Below are 9,313 nucleotides of genomic sequence, written 5' to 3'. Positions count from 1 at the left end.
GTGAGTTTGTAGGCTTCCTGGTGGAGGGGACTGGTGCCTGTGTTCTGATGAATGAGGCTGGATCCTCTCTTTCTGGTGGGTAGGTCTTTCTCTGGTGGTGTGTTTTGGGGTGTCTGTGAATTTAGTATGATTTTAGGCCGCCTCTCTGCTCATGGGTGGGATTATGTTCCTGTCTTGCTAGTTGTTTGGCATGAGGTGTCCACCACAGGAGCTTGCTTGTCGTTGAGTGGAGTTGGGTCTTAGTGTTGTGATCAAGATCTCTGGGAGAGCTCTCATCTATTGATATTATTTGGGGCTAGGTGGTCTCTGTTCATCCAATGTCCCTGAACTCAGCTCTCCCACTTCAGAGGCCCAGACCTGACAGCTGGCCAGAGCACCTAGACCCTGTTAGCCACAGAGCTCAGAAGAAAATGGAGAAAAAAAGGAAATAATATAAATAAATAAATTAAATTAAAGTTATTAAAATTTAAAAAAAAAGTTATAAAAGAAATGAGAGCAACCAAACCATTAAACAAATCCACCAATGATAACAAGTGCTAACAACTATACTAAGATACACATAAAAATTAGACACTTGTCAGTCACATACAGCAAACCTCAAGTCTACAGTTGCTCCCTATGTCCACTGCCTCAATTTTGGGAATATTCATTGTCTATTCAGGTATTCCACAGATGTAGGGTACATCAAGTTGATTGTGGGGATTTAATCCCCTGGTCCTGAGGCTGTGTGGAGATATTTCCCTTTCACTTCTTTCTTCATGCAGCTCCTGCGGTTCAGCTTTGGATTTGGCCCCGCCTCTGCGTTAGCTCGCCCTCTGGTGTCTGTTCTTCACCCAGACAGCAGGGGATTAAAGGAGCGGCTGATTAAGGGCCTCTGGCTCACTCAGGGCAGGGGGAGGGAGGGGTATGGAATGCGGGGCAAGCCTGCAGCAGCAGAGGCCAGCGTGACATTGCACTAGCCTGAGGTGTGCCTTGTGTACTTGCAGTGAAACTTTCCCTGGATCTCAAGACACTTGTAGTGGCAAGCCGCATAGGGAGGTGTGGATAGTGACCTGTGCTTGCACACAGGTTTCTTGGTGGCTGCAGCAGCAGCCTTAGCATTTCATGCGCACCTCTGGTGTCTAGGCTGATAGCTGCAGCTCACGCCCGTCTCTGAAGCTCATTTAGGCAGCATTCTGAATCTCCTCTCCTCGTGCACCATGAAACAATGATCTCTTGACTCTTAGGCAGTTCCAGACTTTTTCTTGGACTCCCTCCCAGCTAGCTGTGGCACACTAGCACCTTTCAGGCTGTTTTCATGCAGCCAACCCCAGTCCTTTCCCTGGGATCTGAACTCCGAAGCCCAAGCCTCAGCTCCCAGCTCCCACCCGCCCCAGAGGGTGAGCAGACAAGCCTCTCAGGCTGGTGACTGCTGGTCAACATTGATCCACTGTGCAGAAATCTCTCCGCTTTGCCCTCTGCACCCCTGTTGCTATGCTCTCCTCTGTGGCTCTGAAGCTTCCCCCCACCCATCCCCCTTTTCCACCAGTGAAGAGGCTTCCAGGTGTGTGGGAACTTTTCCTCCTTCACAGCTCCCTCCCACTGGTGCAGGTCCCGTCCCTATTCTTTTGTCTCTGTTTTTTCTTTTGCCCTATCCAGGTACGTGGGGAGTCTGTTGCCTTTGGAAAGTCTGTGGTCTTCTGCCAGCATTCAGTAGGTGTTCTGTAGAAATAGTTCCACATGTAGATCTATTTTTGAGGTATTTGTGGGGAAGAAGGTGATCTCCAGGTCTTACTCCTCCGTCATCTTGAAGGTCTTCCGCTATAAGATCTTTTAAAATGGTGGTTACCCTGGCTGGAATTTAGTGTCTTTGTGTGCTTCCCATCCCCCTCTCTCAGAAAAACTTGCTCACAGGAAGGACCTGATAAATTCATTCAGTCTCAAGGGAGAGAGAGATGACCATTTTTAATACTATAGAACTTATTCCTCACAATATTTTTATGCAGATACAGAAGAAGAGATGAATAGATATAAAAGCAAGTACTTAATTATTGCATATAGCTAAAATTATATAATTTTCAATGCAGAAATTTTTTCCTGATTGCTGGATTTTTTTCACACAATTGCTTTAAAACTAATGTATTTTACTGTTAGTAGAAAACGTATTTGCATCTATAGTTTATCAATAATTAAATTGTATTTATAAACCACAGCATGTACCACATAATCCAATTTTATACCCCTTATTCCTTCATATTCTTTCTCAAGAATAAAGTTAAGATGGAACCCATAGTTGGACACAGGGACGACCCAATATACTGGGGTCAATAGACCCAATTTTCAAGTAATCCTCATGACAATTTTGTGAAGCAGATGCTATTTTTTCACCCCACATCACATATAAGATGATTGAGGCTTAATTAAACATTTTGCCCAAGATACACTACTAGTAAGTAAAAGATTCACACCCAGGGTTTCTTGTTCCAAAAGCCATGTAATCAACACTTCTACTCTACTATGTCAGTTTCCTTATTTAACCCATAAGGAATTTTGTTTTCTATTTTTAACTCAGTATTTTCTTCTATAATCTATATATATTATACCATATAATTTTATTTAATTCACATGTTTTCTGATAGCTAATGAGAGAAAACTTTATTCTCAAAAATGTATCTTAAGTTAGACTATCAGTTATATCTATAAATAAAATCTGATGATTTATCACTACTAGTTAACAAGCAACAATAGCAACTAAATTTGCCAATAGTTGCTTCTTTCATGTGTCATAAACCAAACTCTGCACACCAGTAAAACAAAGCAGAAAGATGAATTTATTGCAAGAGTTTCGATCTGCAAGCTGGGAAACCCAAGGTTTCAGGAGCAATGAGTTGTTAGTTGCTGACACACTAAGGGATGTTTATATGATAAATGTGGAAGTTACTTGGCTTTTTCAGCTGATTGGCTGCCTAGTGTTTTTTTTCCTTATTTGATCAGGGTAGCTGAGTCAGGGGAACAAGGAAGTCCAGAGTTGGTGTAGACAGACTTGGCAGTTTGGAGATTGGTGTCCTCTGCTGACTTCTGAGAAAATCTGTAAGTTCCTACATCTGAGGCAAGGTTAAGTTTCATTTTCTGTGATGTTCTTATTTTGGATAAATCCATTTTGTACCTGTCATAAATGACTCCATTTTAGTTTGGTTCTACATCTGAATCAGATCATCTATTGTGGGGAGATGTCTCTAAATATGTTCCATTAAGAAGCTTCAGAGTGTACTCCTACCCTTGAAGAGTATGCAAAACAGTTCAAACCTCAGTTCTGTGATTCAAAATTCACTACACGCTTTTTTTCTCAAAATATATGTTAGAAAAATTGAAAAGATAGAATCCAGGTGCGTATCTCTAAAAACAGTACACTATCTTTAAAAACAGATATAACAGTGATTAATATTTTTAACTTCTGGCAGTCAGAGCTATTCACACATGAAAATTGAATTTCATGTGGTGGTTCTATTTATGACATTCCTAATTATTACCAAATTTATTCTGACACAGAAATGCAATGTTTTCATGAATATGAACAGAGTTGTGATGAGAATGTCAGAAAACATATATTTTCCTCACAAATAAAAGTTTTTGTAACCTCTGATAAAACAAAGCAAAGAATACTAGAAAAAGAGATAATGTCATTAACTCTTCTTTAAAAGCGAGGTTCTTAGATTTCAGCAGCACTTCATTTGTTTGGCATAAAAAATGCTTCAAATAATGCTTATTTATCTATGGAAGCTCTAGTCTATTGAAATAAGACATCATCAGATAATCCATTTAAAATGCTCCATGGCATATAGAAAATGTGATAGTTCATTGTCTCATGGATAAAAGACAAAATTAAATTAAACTTTCTGGGTAAATTTTTTTTTTTTTTTCCGGTATGTGGGCCTCTCACTGTTGTAGCCTCTCCCATTGCGGAGCACAGGCTCCGGACGTGCAGGTTCAGCAGCCATGGCTCACGGGCCTAGCCGCTCCGCGGCATGTGGGATCTTCCTGTACCGGGGCACGAACCCGTGTCCCCTGCATCGGCAGACGGACTCGCAACCACTGCGCCACCAGGGAAACCCTCTGGGTAAATTTTTAACTGACAATTTGCTTTAAACATAGAATAGTAAACATAATAGTAACGGTATTGTTATGATTGTTGATGAATTGACACTTGTATCACTATAATAATTTCTCCTTATCACTTTTAGTACTTTATATTGTCTATTTTGATATTAAAATGGCCACACCAGCTTTCTAATATTGACTTTTTGTGTGCTACATATTTTCCAACCCTTTAACTTATTTGTGTTCCTATATTTAAAGTGTGTAGATAATGCATAGAAAGATGTAGGGAAGAATGAAGAGTGGGATTTGAAATGACCATAAGGAAATTTGGGGGGATGGTGCTATGCTTCATGGAATATATCAGAATTCACTGAATCTTACACTCTATTTATTTCTTAATTTGTTATTCTTCTCAGTTCTTTTTCTTTTTTTAAAATCTGTCTATAATTCTTTTCAGCTTTATCGAGGTATAACAAATTAAACTGTAATATTAATGTATTTTAATAAATAATAATTAAATTGTACATATAAAGTATACAATGTGATGATTTGATATATGTATACATTGTGAAAAAAATTCAAATTCAACTTAACACATTCATCCCCTCAGATATTTACCTTTTGGGGGGAAGTGGGCAGAACACTTCAATGCTACTCTAAGCAAATTTCAATTATACAATACTATATTATCAACTACAGTTACCATGTTTTACACTAGATCTTCAGACCTTATTCATCTTATAGTCAAAAGTTTGTACCTTTTTACCAGCTTCTCTCTATTTTCCTGACTCCTCTTCCCTCTTCCTGACCCTGGCAAACACCATTTTATTCTCTACTTCTATGAGTTTGACTTTTTTTTTTCAGATTCCATACAAAAGTGATGGCATGCAGTATTTCTCTTTTTCTGTCTGACTTATTTCACTTAGCATATTGCCCCAGGTTAATCCATGTTGTTCCAAATAGCAGGATTTCCTTCTTTTCTAAGGCTTAATAATATTTCATTGTGTGTATGTGTATATATATATATATATATATATATATATGTGTGTGTGTGTGTGTGTGTGTGTGTGTGTGTGAATGTGTGTATATATAGAGAGAGACACACACACAGACACCTGTATCCATTCATCCATCAACAAACACGTTGTTTCTGTATATTGACATTTGTGAATAATGTTGCAAAGAACTGGAGGGTGTAGATATCTCTTCAACATAGTGATTTTTTTTCCTTCAGATATGTACTCAGAAGTGGGATTGCTGAATCATATGGTAGTCCTATCTTTAAATTTTTGAGGAACCACCAGACTATTTTCCATGTGGCTAGACCAGTTTACATTTCCACCAACAGTGTACACGTGTTTCCTTTTCTCTACATCTTTACCAGCATTTGTTATCTCTTGCCTTTTTGATAGTAGCCATCCTAACAGATGTGAGGTGAAAGCTCATCATGGTTTTGATTTGCATTTCCCTGATGATTAGTGATGTTGACCACCTTTTAATGTACCAACTGGCCATTTGCATGTCTTCTTTGGAAAATTGCATATTCAGTTCCTTTACCCGCATTTTAATTGGGTCATTGTTTTTGTTTGTTTGTTTATGTTATTGAATTGTATTATTTCCTTGTGTATTTGGGTATTAACCTCTTATGTGGACTGAAAATATTTTCTCCCATTCCATAGATAACCTTTTATTTTGTTAATAGTTTCCTTTGCTATGCAGAAGCTCTTTAGTTTGATGTAGTCCCACTTGTTTGTTTGCTTCTGTAGGCTTTGCTTTTGGAGCCAAACCCTCCAAAATCACTGCCAAGTTCAATGTCAAGGCAAATCTTCCCTATGATTTCTCCTAGGAATTTTACAGTTTCAGATTTTATATTCAAATGTTTTTCCATGTTGAGTTAATTTTTGTGTTCGATGTAAGATTGGGGTCTAATTTTATTCTTTTGCATGTGGTTGTCCACTTTTCCAACACCATTTATTAAGACACTATCCTTTCCCTGTTGGATATTCTTAGCTCCTTTGCCAAAATTAATTGACCATATATGCATAGGTTTAATTCTGGGCTATTTTGTTCTATTCATCTATGTGTCTGTTTATATAACAACACCATACTGTTTTAATTACTATTAATATCAATTTGTAATATAGCATAGAAATCAGGAATTATGATACCTCCAGTTTTGTTCTTCTTTCTCAAGATTGCTTTGGCTATTTGGGATCCTTTGAGGTTCCATACAAATTTTAGGATTGTTTGTTATATTTCTGTGAAAAAGTGCCATTGATATTTTGATAGGAGTTGCATTGAATCTGTAGATAATTTTGAGTAGTATGGAAATCTTAACAATATTATTTCTTCCAATCCATGAACATAGAATATCTCTCCATTTATTTATGTCTTTTTCAACTTCATTCATCAGTGTCTTATAATTTTCAATGGGAAGTTCTTTTACCTCCTTGAATAAATTTATTCCTAAGTATTTTATTATCTTTTAAGCTTTTGTAAATGGGATTATTTTCTTAACTTCTCTTTCTGATTGTAGTTAGTGTATAGAAATACAACTGATTTTTATACATTGATATTGTATACTGGAAATTTACTGAATTCCTTTATTAGTTCTAAGAGCTTTTGGTGGAGTCTTTAGGGTTTTCTATATATGTTATCATGTCATCTGCAAACAGAGACAATTTTACTTCTTCCCATCCAATTCTGTTGTCTTTTTTTCTTTTTCTTGCCTAATTGATCCCTCTAGGATTTTCAGTACTGCAGTGAATAAAATTGGCAAGAATGCACATCCTTGTCTTATCCCTGAACTTAGTACAAGTTTAGCTACAGGTTTGTCATACATAACTTTGATTATGTTGAGGTACCTTCCTTCTATATACAATTTATTTATAGTTGTTTATCATGAAAGTATGTTGAATTTCATCACTTTTTTTCCTGCATCTATTGAGTTGATTATATGATTTTATCCTTCATTTTATTAATGTGGTGTATCCTATTTATTTTTTTGCATATGGTGAAACATCCTTGCATCCCTGAAATAAATCCATCATGATCCTTTTAATATACTGTTGAATTTGGTTTGCTAATATTTTGCTGAGTATTCAAATCTTATACTTTAAGTAGTTCAGTTTATTGTACATCAATTATACTTCAATAAAGCCACTTGAGAGAATAAAGGATCTATTTTCTTACTAGCTTCAGTTTTTTCTCAATTTAAAACAGTCACAATTATATTGCTTACTTCACAATTTTGCAACTGTGGTTAGAGGAAAGAATGCGTGAAAAGTGTCTAGCGCATGTTGAGTTGTTAGTAAATACTTGCTTTATTTTTAAAGTATTTTAAAGATTTTACTGCATTGATTTTTCTGCTTATTTATACACCATTCATTACTCCAACATTTAAAAATGTATTATAGTTTTATAAATTCTAAATATTTTTCTTAGGTCTTCTTCTCTCCTATTGTTGATTTCAAAGATGTACTTTTTATTTTTGCCTGCTGAGTTTTTCTTCATCGTCACAAAAAGAATAACTTTGATATTTCTGTTGATGAATATTTTCATTGAAATTGTGTTAAATTTGAAATTATTTGGAAGAAGTGTTGCCCTTATAAACTCTTTTTTGGTATTAGAATTGTAATTATTTTAAGCTGGAAAAAAGTTTCACTTTAATTAAATTATAGGACAATTATTTGCTGAGATGATGCCAAACAGCTGGTTTAATTTAATTTTTAACATTTAAATGTTACTCAAAATTACCACATGTGTTTGGATTTAATATACTGATTAAATACGTGCAATAGAATCACCTGTTTAGAATTTCAAGTTGCTTCTGCTATTGTTCACCATTTTACAGATCCTGCGAGTTTAGCCTGCTTTGGAAGCATTCTATGAGTAGATGACAAGCATCCCTGCATTTAGTTATCAGAAAATCATTTTTTCCCCAGATTCTTAGTGAAGTCAAACAATAAACCAAGGATAAATCATGGGAAATTTCTCTTCAAAAACTTAATATATTCGGCTGATCTTGGTAGCATAGTCCATAACTAGGAATCAACATATCAAAAAGAGTTCTTAATAAAGGCTAGCCAGTATTTCACTACAAAATTACAGTATAACTAAGATTTTAAATGTGCTCCTGTAACAAAACGATTAGAATATGTGGACTCAGCTTGTTATGGAACCTGCTGTGGCTCTGACTGAAGTCAAGAGGCTGATAGATGAGCTTTGCCTATTCAGGTCTTAAGGGCCTTGAAGTCACTTAGATGGATGACTGCTTAACGAGAACAACATAACATTTTTGTACAGGACAAGAAATCTAGCTTGGTGCCAATAGACTGTGATGCTTGCCTAAACTCAATATTCAGATCATGACTATTTAATTTATCTGTCAATGGCTTTCTCCTGATTTGCATTACACCTATTTGGCATTTCTATGCAGAGTACAGTATCGCAGTTTTGTATTCAAGGTGATGTAGAAGGAATGTTCTGAGCATTTAAGAAACACTATTTTTCTTCTAATCCTATTTTTATTTCACTGAGATATTTATATTTTAATTGATGTGGCTAGAAATTAGATATGGTGACATATGAAATGAAAACCATAAATATTCCAATAACTTGGCAGTCTTGAGATGGTTTAAATTAAGATATGGGATTCAAATGTTAAGCCAGCACATCAAACAAAAGAGGATAGAAAGAGAGATTATTGCAAAAAGGTCTAATATAATATAGAAGAATAAATTTCAAAATTTTATTTAATAGATAGAGTCCCATTTGTAATTAAATAGAATGTAAGGCCATATTCCTATAAACTTTTTGGAATAATGTGCTCCTTCTAAGTTATAGAAGTATGTTAAATCATCCATTTATTATATCAAATAATGTTTGGCAATAGCCTGGATATATAAGGCATGCTTGGTTTTAATAATTTATGTTTAAGATAAATTATTGTTAACTTGCTTTCTACTGATACCATAGATATGTTTTACATCTTCTAGAAAATTTAGAACTAACATACAAAATGATGGTTAGGATAATAAATTCTGATAGGTGCAATCTATTAGTCTGCTTAGGCTACCAAAACAAAATACCATAGACTGGGTGGCTTAGACAGTAGAAATTTATTTCTCACAGTTCTGGAGGCTGAGAAGTTCAAGATCAAGTTGTGGCAAGTTAGGTTTTATTCTGAGGTCTCTTCCCTTGGCTCATAAACTTCCACCACCTCTTCATTTGCTGA

The sequence above is a fragment of the Monodon monoceros genome, unplaced genomic scaffold (genome assembly GCF_005190385.1).
Source record: "Monodon monoceros isolate NGI ecotype Baffin Bay Population unplaced genomic scaffold, NGI_Narwhal_1 Super_Scaffold_14, whole genome shotgun sequence".
Classification (NCBI taxonomy): domain Eukaryota; kingdom Metazoa; phylum Chordata; class Mammalia; order Artiodactyla; family Monodontidae; genus Monodon; species Monodon monoceros.
The sequence above is the reverse complement of the archived record's forward strand: the minus strand, read 5'-3'. Positions refer to the sequence as shown.